Source organism: Petaurus breviceps, unplaced genomic scaffold (assembly GCF_028583685.1).
Source record: "Petaurus breviceps papuanus isolate PSGF00001 unplaced genomic scaffold, PetGlider_PUasm1.0 174, whole genome shotgun sequence".
NCBI classification, from domain to species: domain Eukaryota; kingdom Metazoa; phylum Chordata; class Mammalia; order Diprotodontia; family Petauridae; genus Petaurus; species Petaurus breviceps.
The window spans coordinates 53,427,225-53,439,804 of NW_027185761.1; the positions used below are offsets into that span (position 1 = coordinate 53,427,225).

General features: G+C 42.6%; 1 protein-coding gene across 3 annotated transcripts in view; it reads right to left on the reverse strand.

Moving 5' to 3' along the window:
* The window catches only part of PTPRG (protein tyrosine phosphatase receptor type G), a 783,084-nt gene that overhangs the window by 754,049 nt on the left and 16,455 nt on the right, over positions 1–12,580 (reverse strand). Inside the window, exon 1 of one of the 3 annotated variants that reach the window (XM_069084202.1) lies at positions 2,392–2,530. The exons of the other annotated variants lie outside the window; for them this stretch is intronic. The gene's annotated coding sequence lies outside the window, so the exon portion shown is untranslated. Of the gene's footprint in view, positions 1–2,391; positions 2,531–12,580 lie in introns of those variants that run through there. 3 annotated transcript variants of the gene reach the window in all.

The following is a 12,580-nucleotide window of genomic DNA, read 5'->3' on the forward strand; positions in this document are numbered from 1 at the left end:
ATTTTGATTCAGGTCCTCAGGCCTCCAAGACCAGTGTCCTAACCACAAAATCATCTTTAACACCACTTATCCAATGACTCAACAAGGCCTCACAAGCCAGAACTTGGCTCCTGCTGGAAAGGACTAACAGTCATGGAATCCCTCCTTCCTCTCCTTTTTTGCAGATGAGGGAAATAAGGCTGAGGATCAAAGTCACATAGCTTTAAGAGTCTAAAGCAGGGTTTGAACTCAGGTCTTCCTGACTTCAGGACAACACTAGGAAGAGTTATAACACCTGTAATCATAAATTATAATCACTAGCATTTCTGTAGCGCTGATCCAAGGTTTTGCATGGCGCCATACAATTATTGTCTCATTTGATCCTAACAACATCCCTGAATGGTAGGTGCTGTTATCATTCCCATTTTACAAATGAGGAAACTGAGGCAGGCAGCCACGAAGGGACTAGTCCATCTTAGGCTGGGTTTTGGAAGTCAAGTGTTCCTGACTCCAGGCTCAGCACTCTAAGGTCCTTCCCAACTCCACATCTACAATCCTTATCAAACCAAGCTCAAAAACATCTCTGGATTCTTCTGTAAAATGTGGATAATTATAACACCTATCTCTCAGAGCTGTTAGAAGGATAAAATTAGACAACAAACCTTAGATGGTAAACCTCAAAGTGCTACATAAAGTTAGCTTATTATTAAATGCTAGCTATTATCATTAATATTATTAATAATTACTGTTGCCACTGATCTAGTTCAAGGCCAACTATATCTGGGTTCTTCTGGGGGGAAGTGGGACAGAGGGTGATGAACCACAGTCTCTATTTACAGTAGAAAATGCCTTTGTAGGGGTGGCTAGGTGACACAGTGAACAGAGCACCAGCCCTAGAGTCAGAAGGACCTGAGACCAAATCTGGCCTCAGATACTTAACACTTACTAGCCGTGTGACCTTGGGCAAGTCACTTAACCGCAGGTGCCCTGCCTTTCCCCCTCCAAAAAGCAAAAAAAAGAGAGAGAGGGAGGACTGGAGGGTCCAAGTCTGACCATGAGTTTCAATCCTACATCAAGAAGAGAGGAGAATTCATGAAAATGGCCAATCCTAAAGAGAGATGGGCAAAGGAGGTGGTAAAAACCACTGAAAAATTCAGCACCTACATAAACCAGCCTTGCCCTGGCTTCCTACACCTCCCTTGCCATTCTCCCTCCCTTCCCAGAAGTTCCTCACTGTCCCACCGGTAGCTGCCACTAGGTCATTCTCGATAAAGTGCCCAGTTCCTGCTTCTCTGTCCTTGGGTACTCTGACAAAGTGAACATCTGCTGTGTCACAGAGACTGAAGAAAAAGCAAATCAAGACAAATATGCCAATATGCTTGGATTCATTCACCTGGGGCACACATGGCCTCAAAGTCTCAAAGGCATTAAGCTTATTTTGCTTGGGCTCTCCTCAGTCTTGAAAGAAAAGAAGCAATAATTGGAAGAGAGAAGGCCAAGGGGGAGGGGGTTAGGGCAGCCACACTAAACATGCCCAGGACCCCAAAGCAGATGGGATATGGTTGACAGGATACTAAAAATGGCCAGCACACTAGACTTGTGGGTGAATGGCAGTAATATGGCCACCAAGAATTCTCATGCTTTCTTGGGTTTCTAAAAGAGGCCCAGGGTTCAGGGAAGTGAGAGTCCTACTGCCCCTCCCCTGGTCAGAACACAACTGAAGAATCAGGGTGCTGTGAGTACAATGCTTTCCAAAACACAGTGATAAAGTGAAGACCATTCAAGGAAGGTCAACAGGGTGGTGAAGGCCCTAGAAAGAGCACTGGTCTATGGCACTGGGTCTATTTACCCTAGATAAGAGAACATTCAGGGAGAAACAGATAACTGCCTTCAAGAATGCCTGGAAAGAGAGATCAGACATGATCCACTTGGCCCTGGGGGACAGAGCTGGGAGCAATGGGGAGAACTCTATGGGGGTAAATTTCACTTCTCTCTAAGAACCCTCCTTGGAAGAAAACATCTCCTTCATTTCTATCTCCTCCATTCAACCCTTTTCTAGGATAATCAAAAATATGAAATGAGGAGACATTCACTCAGCACAGCCCCAGAGAAAGAACCCATGTTCTCCCAATGATATCTACGTCCTCATCTCTACAACATGAATTTGTGCATTCTAAGGCTCCTAGAAGCTCTCAAGTCCTGTGTCCCAGGATCACTCATATCTCTGAACCAGCCTCCCCCACGGTGAGGAGGTGCCTTGTAGTCTTCTGACTTCTTTCTGGCTCAGATAAACATCTGTAGGTCCAGGTTCCTCACACCCAGAAGGCAAGATAACACAGAACAAAGAACAAACACCCCCCTACAGACATCCCCACCACAATGGCAGGCGCAGGGTCCAGCCAAGCTCCTTACCATTATTCCTACTGTCATTGTGATCTCCTGGCCTCCAGACCCTACTTCTAGCTCCCACGTGTTCAAATCTGCCCCTGGATTTAATCCCTTTGTACCTGGATATACAGTATCTATGAAACACCCTTCCCCTCCCCCCCACTTATTCCTGGCCCTGGCTAGCATGATCCCCGAGCCAGCCACACCCATGGATGACATCCCTTCCTGGCTCTGAGTCATGAGGGAAGAGGCTTCCTAGTTCTTTGCACCCCACCCTCCCCACTGAGACTGTCCTGGATACAGAAGGCCCCTGGAAAGCTAGTCACAGGGTCAATGCCTATTTTATGGGCCGCTAAATTTGTTAGCCTACCAACTTCTTTAAGACTGAAAACAGGCCAGGAATTATGGGCTCAAAGTCATGGCAAAGGCCATGACTCTCTACCATTTTTGTCACTAGCCTGTGTCAATCTACGTTGGTAAAGACCCAGGATGTTCCCCTGCTACCCCAGGCTCACAATAAGCTGTTTTTCATAAAACCTTCCCATCCACAGGGCCAAATTCCATGTATATGACCCACTAATTGGGTCCCCAGTGCCTCAGTCATAAATAGATACCACCAATGTCAGTGTAATTAGCAAGTTGCTGCTGCCAGGAACCAGTCCTGGACTCTTTCTAGAGTTACCTGCCGGACCATGCTGTCCTTCCTGATCTCCAAATTTAAACCTAGGCATCAGTAACGGAGGAGAAAAACCTGCTGCATCATGGAATCTGTGGAAATGCAGCTAAATCGACAAGCATATATTAATCACTTACTCTGTGCCAGGCACTGGGCTTGGCGCTGGTGATATGAGGGCAGAAAGGCTCTGGTAACATTGGACAAAGTCCCTCCTTGGACTTGGTCTTCAAAATGAAGGAATCAGAATTAAATGGCCTGGAGACCCTCCCGCTTGTCAATCCCATCATCCTGTATCAGCTCACCTCGGTTTCCTCATCTGTAAAATGAAGGGACTTAGGTCTCATCCAACTGTAATTCTCTGATCCTATAATCGAATGTAATAATTAAATGATAAGAGTTGGCATTTATATAGTGCTTTAAGGTTTACATGTGGCATTAACAGATTTGTTCCTCACAATAATCTGGTAATGAAGTAGGTGCTATTGTTTTTCCCCTTTTACAGATGAGGAAACTGAGGCTGAAAGCCATCAAAGCAGCCTGCCCAGGGTCACAGAGCTAGGACTCCAACTCTCATCTTCCTGTCTCAGGTCCAATACAGGGCACCACCTAGATGTCAAACAGACCAATTCTGAACTGGAAACACGAGGCAGAGAACTGAGACAATTAGGCAATAATTCCAGCAAGAAAACCTGAAAACCCATCATGACCTGGATCCTCCTGGGTGAAGGCACTTGAGGCCAGCCCCATTCCACTAATTGCCTTCTTTGGGATGGAAGTCTAAGGCAGGTGCAAATGGATCTTGCTTGTTAGAACAGGCATGAACTTGGCCTGAAGCATCCTAGGTGCTATTCTTAGGGGAAATTTTGCACCTCTAAACAGAAGAGGTCTTGGTCATTAGCTTAGTTTCTTCTAAGAGAACTAAATTTGCTGCTGAATGAAAGGATGTCTTTAAAAGAATATTTCAATTAAAATCACCTATGTTTTAATGGTATTTCATTTTTATCATCCGTCATCACTTTTTTACAAATGTTGATGGTGGAGGGAGGGCAGAGATTCCTGAACATAGGAGGGCACATTAGGAGGGGAATGAGGGGAAAATTAATGAGATTTGGGGCCAGGCCAAAATCTTGCAAGCGAATTTTAGCTCAAAGTATGGCACTTCCCTAGAAGCGGCCTGTCTTAGTAGTTAAAAACAAATCAAACTGCTGCATATTGATTTTAATTTAGGTTGAAATAGGCTGTCTAACAATGCCAGAAATGGAAACAACTATAGATGAGGTTATTCTCCACTAAGACAGATGAACTCTGAAGGCGATCAGAAGCTCAGATGACCTCCAGGTAATCAGTAGTTAAAATGTGATCAAATATGATGGATTAGGTATAAACTGCATCTATACTCTGATATGCACCCTTACATTAATCCTGTCCCCAAAGCCTCAGGAAGTCTCTCCTCATTAAAGGTAACTTTATATTATTATTTCCCCCCCTTAATTCAGTTTCTGAATGTTGTCCGATTTCATTTTACTGGTTTTCTTACAGATTCTTGGGATTCTAATTTACAAATAAAATCAAGTTAATGTTAAGTGTTATTAGCATGCTGCTTCCCTCAAACCACCCTCACCAAAATAAAACACTTTGGATTCAACAAAATAAGAGTAAAAATTAATAGAGCTGCAACTTAAATCCATGGGCTGGCGAATTATTTGTTGGGGGAAAGTTTCTATAGTCCCACCACCACTACCCTGTGACATTCTCTAGGTGGCTCTATCTTGTGACTGGTTTATCCCCCTCTGGTGGCTTCCTCTAGCAAGGCAGATTTATCTGACTAAAACACTAGCGCTTAGCACAAGGCCTGGCATGTAAGTTGTTGGCAGTTCTACATTTTCAAAGAGGACCCAAAGACATCCCTTGACTTGCACATAAAATGGATTTAAGTGAGGCAGAGTTGCACAAAATCATCAGCCTCGGTCTCCCTTCCCGTCATCGAAGCCCAGGAGCAGGACAAAAGTCAGGACTGGCCAAGGCCTGGAATGCAGTGGATGACCTTGGTGTCTGCTATGTCTGACCAAACTCTAAACAAAAAGTTGGGCAATCATAACTTTAAATGAGAGATAATAAAGCATGCGTCCCACCTCCCGGCGGAGGGGTGATGGACTGGAGGTGCAGAATGGGACACGCACAAGTATCCACTTGCTTTTCTTGACTCTGTTTATTTGATTAAAGAGAAGGCTCCTATTTTCGTGGGAAGGGCAGGAGAGGTGGGATGCAGTGGCAGGGCAGTGACAGTAAAGTTAAAAAAAAATGAGAGCAAGGCAAAGCGCATTAGTGAAACGTGAAAAATACAGAGAAAACAACAGACTAAGTTTCAGAAGTGAATGCCTAAGGCAACTCTGTTATTATCATGTTCAATTAAAAGGACGGCAAAGGGTCTAAAGGAAGTTTCAGATACAATCCTCTTTTTCTGCTCTCCTCTGAAAATTAAAATATGAGTGTTTTATCAGTTCGTAATAAAAAAAAAATAATGGAAAGAAGAAACTCAAGCAGGGCAGCTACCCTCCTCACCAAAAGAAATCAGAGCTTCTTCAAAATCAATCCTCTCTCACATTCAAAGAAGATGGTGAAAATCAACTGGGACTTCCCTCAGGAGGCCAGGAGGAGGAGAGATTATCCCCAAGAGACAAAGGGCCTGGTGATGTAGATTTGCAAGACAATAAAAAAGGGAAGAAGTGCGGTCAGATACAAAGGACCTGGGTTCAAATTTTGTTTTGGATGCTTTGAGGAAAAGTTTCCTCAGTTTCCTCCTGGGTAATACAAATGCTTGACAAGCTGGTCCCTTTAAATTCTCCATAATCTTGTCTTCCCTCTGAGACTTCCTCAATTTGCCCTGTAAATATCTCATTTGTACACAATTGTTTACATGTTGTCTCCCCCCTTAGACCACCATGTTCTTCACCTATGACTCTATGACAAATAAGAAAAGGTGTTGAGTTTAAATTTTTTTCTTTGATATTTCACAGGATCATAAATTAAGAACCATATTAGGTCATACAGTCAAACCCCCTCATTATTTTACAGAGGATGAAACTAGGGCCTGGAGAAGTCAATATACCTTCATTAAGTGCCTCCTAGGTTCCAGGCAGAATGCTAAGGACTAGGTATACAAAAATAAATAAATGAATGAATGGATAAATGAATGGAATGAATGAATGAGGCAAAAGCAGTCTCTGTCCTCCAGGAGCACACAATCTAATAATGGGGGAGGACATTTGCCCAAAGTCCCACTGGCACCAACTGACAGAAGCAGAATTTGAACCCAAATCTTCTGATTGGGATCCCAGGGTCCTTTCCATCCTTCCTGTGGAGCCTCTCAAGAAAAGCATTCCTTCTTTTGAAAGCTCCAGGCACCCAAAGGTTAGTGATGCATTTATTTGACGTCAACATCACACACTTTACCAAGGAATAAACAATAGGGCAAGGACAAGGTTTTCAAAGTCACAGCTTTTGAAACTGCTACCACAGAGCCCATGCATTTAACATTTCCTTAAAGAGCTAAAAATGGAGGAAGGTGTTGCTTTGGAATACAAACAGTTGTACCTCGCCATCATCTGATGCAAAACCCTTGGGCTTGGAAGGAAGGAAAAATAAACAACTAATTTTAGATTCTGAAGACTCCACCAGTGGATGGTACCAATTAAGACATGATGCAACTGCCTTCAACAGACAGAGCCCAGTTTCATTTGCTCTGAGAAAAAAAAAATTAATAAAAATGAAACCTGCATCAAATCATCTTATTGGAAGGGGGCAGTATTTGAACATGGCAACTTGCTTACTATTGGTTTTCTGCTCTTCGAACTTGATTTACAAAAACAGGGCCCAGCTTAAGGACTGACTATAAAGGCACCCTGGGAAATGCTGGCTCATCTTATATTTTTACAGATTAAAGTTTGTGTCCAAAGTGCTTGCGGATCTTCTCTGCCTTTCCCTTTTCCTGAAACAGAGAGGTGTTCATCGCCCTTCTCTCCCTCTTAAAACCTTTCTCTTCCTTTCGAGGGTCGTCTCAGATGGCACCTCCTCTGAAGTTCCAATGATTGACCCCCTTTTCTCCCTGATTCTTGGCTCTCAGTCTTCCCAGTTCTCCTAATATTACACTTAACTGTGTGTATAATGGGGGGGCGCTGCAGTACGCTGAGACTGTTTTGTTGTTGTCTCTGCACCCAGCACACCGCTTGGCATATCACTGGGTCTTTAATAAATGATTCATTGAATTGAATTAAATCTTGGGACTGAAACATTCTTGTCTAATTTTGCCGTTGCTTGAGAAGAGTCTGTACTTCCAAGTTCCAGAGTTGAGAGCATCTTTTCACAGGTTGGCAATTCAATCCCATTTCAGAGCAGCAGAAACACATTAGAAACACCGGGTTTGAGGAGAAAGGCAAGAACATTCACGCCGCAGCCCTGTAAGTTCTTCTCACTATCACTGTATCCAAGATAGGTGTTGTGCCCCATGCATGTGATGAACAAAACACTTTTTCAAGGGATCCTTGGTGGGGCAAAGCTGTTTCATATTTTTCTTATAGTGTCCAGCACATTTTTTAGGGGCACCATATCTGTGATTTCATTGCTTAGTTAGCTCCCAGGAAGGAAAATTCTACCGTGGTAGACCTGCTCTGGGACTAAGAGAGCCAGAAGTTTCCTGGAGGACCGAGAATGACATATGAGAATGATGTAGGAGAGCTATAAACAGTGACTTGCCCAAGGTCAGAGAAAGGACTAGAGCCTAGGTCTTCTTTCCGTCAAGACCAGCGCTCAAGTCATTAAACCGTGGCTGCTACTGCTTACCTCACAGGTGCTAAAAAAAATGTTTCCTGGTTAATTTTGAACAATGAGAGCTCACTAAAAGGAGCACAAGATGCCTTGAGTGGTGGCAATCTCCTCCTCACTTTAGGTCAAGTACAAAAGGTTGGATGTCTCATTGTCCAGTATGGAATAAAGGAAAATCACATTATGCTATGGGCTAGACCATATTGACACTGATGGCCCTTTCAGCTTGGAAATTCTTAAAGTGTGTGGAGGTTTTGCTACTGTCTGATAGAGATGATATTTCTGGCACAAACCTCCACGGTCATGGTTAATATTTATTTGTATCCCAAACCTGTTTCTTCAAGCTGGAGAGAGGAAGGCATATGTACACTAGATGCCAGGCTTTGACGAATCCAATACAAAATGTCCACTCAAAGCAGATGAGAACCCAGTCACTCCATTCTGTATGAGCAGAGGCAGGCAGATAAAGGACCACAGCTGAGCCCTGCAGCCTAGTCTGTGACGTGGGAAAATGCTTTGAAAATCAAGGTGCATTATCTCATTTAATTATCTGGACTGGACATTCACACAGTCACCAGGGGCTCAAGGGACGATTCACTCTGCTCTACTTTCCCTGTGAAGAGGCTATGTTCGCAGTGAAAGGCTTTTTCTTGAAACCAGAGAGGTCTTTCATGCTGCAAATAACAGAACGGGCATTTTTTTGTTTTTGAGGACTCTAAAAACCTTCTGAATTAGAATGAAAGATTTACATAGACTGAATTGCATGGAATAAATTCATCAGACTTTGCCAATTTGCAAAGCGTTTTTGCAAACATTAAAGCACTATATAAAAGTTATTATTATTATTAAAGATCTAGAGATGGGAAGGTTTCTAAAAGTCATGTAATCCAACCACTCCATTTTACAGATGAGGAAACAAACTCATGTGGGTTAAGTGATTTGTCCAATACGGTGGCATAGTATATAGAGTACTGACCTTGGAGTAGGGGAAGGATTCATTTGAAATCACACCTGAGAACTAGTCATCTGACATGCGGACAAGCCACTTAACATCTTCACATCTCTCAGCCTCAGTTTCTAGATCTGCAAAATGGGGATACCACCCCACTAGCACCTACCTCACCAGGTTGTAGTAAAGACCAAATCAAATGATGTAACATATATAGAAAGACTTTTGCAACCCCCGAGGCATGATATAAAGGACAGTGATTTTTAGCTATGGTTAAGCATTCAAGGCAAGATTTAATTAGAATCAGTCTGAGTCTAAATCTGGGAAACTTTCCTCTTATTGACTTCCTGACCTCCTATATGCCTAAAATAACAGGGAATAACTAGTTTAAAATAAGTCACACTGATTTGTAGAGACCCTGTGAAAGTCTTCTTCCCTCTGAGACTACTCCCAGTTCGTGCTGCATCTATCTTGCTTGTACATAGTGTTTGCAAGTCATTGTCCTACCTCCCCCCCTCTCCCATTAGACTGTGAGCTCCATGCAGACAGGAATAGTTTGGGTTTTTGTCCTTCTTTATATCGTTAGTTCTTAGCACAGTGCCTGGCACACAGGCACTTCCCCCTTCTTTTCCTTTGGTCTGGACCAAAGACTTCATCAGGATAAGGAACTCATAGGGTGAAGGCCAGAAACTCAACTGTAATTTCATCTTAGAGACTGCCGGAGGGCACTAAGATAGCCTCAACTCTCGAATCCTGCCCTTCCTGATTCTATATCCACCCCTTTTCACAAATGAGGAAACTAAGGCTGAGGCTCAGAAAGATTAAATGAGTTGCCCACAGTCACAGGCAGGAGTCTAATTCAGATGCCTCAGTTCCAAGACCACTCCATTTTGCTATATATGCCACATGGGCTCTCTTACCTTAAGGAAACCAGTCTATGAAAAACTAAAATTTTACAAACACTGGCTGTTCATGAAAAGCCAATCCATTCCATACCGTCAAAACATACTACGCAACTGCATTGCCCAATTCAATAATCAATAAATGATTATTAAGCTCCTATGACACTGGGTACTTTGGATACACAATGACAAAAAGAAAAATGCCCCTGCCCACAAGAAGCTTCCACTCTACTGGAAGGTAGAACAGGTAAATAAACACAAAGTATATACTAAGTGATAAAAAGTGATTTCAAGTGGGAGAATGCATTGATACCAGTGGGGATCACGAAAGGCTCCACATAAGAAGTAGGAATTTAGCATTGACTGAGTGAGGCTAAGGCTTCTAAGGGATGGGCTCCAGACACTGCCTATCAACTGCACAAAGGTGTGCAGGCAGGACATGGGATGTTATGCTCAGGGTATGGCCTGCTTAATGAGAACAGAAAATGGGAGGGGGTACAAAGAGGAGTCATATGAAACAGGACTAGAAAAGGGAGTGAAAGCCATTTGATGAAGGGGTTTAGATGACAGGATTAGGGCAGTGTATTTGATCCATGAGGCCATCTTATTTTTCTGATGGGGGGGTAAGGGTAGGGTGTGTGCACTGAGGATGGCTAACTAGCGCACAAGACATTCATAACCTCACCAGCTCATGTTCTGCCAATTACATAATCATCTCCATACACTCTATCCCCACTCCCAGTTACTGATGCATGCCACTCATGCCAATGTGTCTGATGATTTATCCTCTCCTGGCCCCAATCACTGTTTCCAGGCTAAGAACTGAAATAGAAAAAATGTGTTTGGGATAGCTAACTGTTTCAGCCAAAAGGCCAAGTGCTTCATCCGCACAGTCTCCAGGCTGATACGCTGCCTTCTGACCCATGTTAGTTAATTGAAAAAACCAGAGTCACAAACACAGTACAGTCACAAACACTTCTGTCACAGAAACATGGTATTGACGTTTTTAGGTTTTTAATTTAAAAATTCATTTTTTCTCCTTCCCCTGCCACTCCCTCCCCAGTAAAGAAAAAAGAAAGGAAAAAACTCTTGTAGCAAAAAAGTATAGACAAAATGAAACCTGGTATTGGCCACATACAGCAATGTGTGACTCATTCTGCATATTAAACCATCGCCTCTTATCAGGAGGTTGGTAGCATTCTTCATCCTTAGTCCTCTGGAATAACGTCATGACAATATGAAGTGTCCCATAAGATGCATTTCTCTCTCTCTCTCTCCCCTCTGTTTCTCTCTCTCTCTCTCTTCTCTCTTCTCTCTCCTCCTGTCTCTCTGTCTCTGTCTCTCTCTCTGTCTGTCTCTCTTTCTCCCCACAAAATGTGCCTATTTTAAAGCAAGGACGTTTTCCTTAAGTGAAGGAACATATAATCTGTGTATAGCCGTCACTCAGCCGACAAGCATATACGTAGTGCTTCCTTTGAACCAGGCACTGTGCTAAGAACCAGGGATAGAAAGGCAAAAACAGAGTCCCTGGTTGAAAGGAGCTCCCATTCTAATGCAGGAGGAAACACACAAATAACTGTGTGTGCCCAAGATCAATGCAGAAGAAAGGGAAGATGTTCATTTTTAAGGACGTCACAGCAAACTGAAAATTAAAAGACCAGAAATCCAGAGTTCTTGGAGTTATACAAGGTGCTGGTTTGGCAATTTGGAAGACTGGACTAAACGTTGTGAGGTTTAGACATCTTAGAACCTCAGCAGAGCTCTGTCAGTCAACGTGCTTGAGCCTTGAGCGCTAAATGTGACATTGGCTACCACCTATAATAGCAATGGAGCTATTGTGAAATCAGTGGGATTCCTGAATTTTTACAGCTTACAAGTCATAATGTATATTATGTAAAATGTTTAAAAAAATGAATAATCTAATTACCTTTATGGCATTTAGCCCTGATTTATCTTTCTTTCCATTCTCTAAGAGAATTACAAGGTATGTGGACTATGTTGAAAATGGCACCACAAATTTTGGATGCAAATGAAATATTTTTAACCTATCGTGTAGATGGTACAGCGACTGAAGTGCCAGGCCCAAGTTCAACTCTGGCTTGTGACCTTGGGCAAGCCATTTAACTTCTGTTTGCCTCAGTCGTAAAATAGGGATGATACGTATAATCTATATCGAATTGGTGGGAAGAGAAAGGAGGTAAGGAGGAATAACTCAAATTTTTAAAAAGTGAATGTTAATACCTGTTCTTACATGTAATTACGGGAAAAATAAAAATATTAACTCACAGAGGGGGATAAATGGGAATGGTAATAGCAGAGTTTTTGAAAGGCTCAAATGAAATAATAATTGTAAAGTGTTCAGAATAGTTCCCAGCACGTGGTAAGCACTTCATAAATATTAGCTATGATTATCATACTTCTAGTCCTAGATATAATTCCATTTAAGAGAATGTCAACAAGCATTGATTATGCACCTACTGTGTGTCTGGCACTGTGGTAAGTCCTGAGGATACAAAAAAAGGACAAAAAAGAGTCCCTGCCCTCAAGGAGTTTACAATCTAATGGATAATGGAAAGACTGAACTTGGGGTCAGGAAAACATAGGTTCAAATCTCACCTCTGACCCTTAGCAGCTATGTGATCCTGGGAATGAAGTTTAACTTCAGACAACCCTCTAAGACTCTAAGTTCTAGGCATATCATGATCTAAGCTGGTGAAAGGAATTTCCAAGCTAATAACAACAAACAATAACAGAATCACAGGTCCCTGCCCTAGCCTGTCTCCATACATAAGCACAAACACAGAGCAGAAAGAAATGTGTATTGTAAACATGCCCAGTAATAAAGACAAAGTCAAGATCTTAACC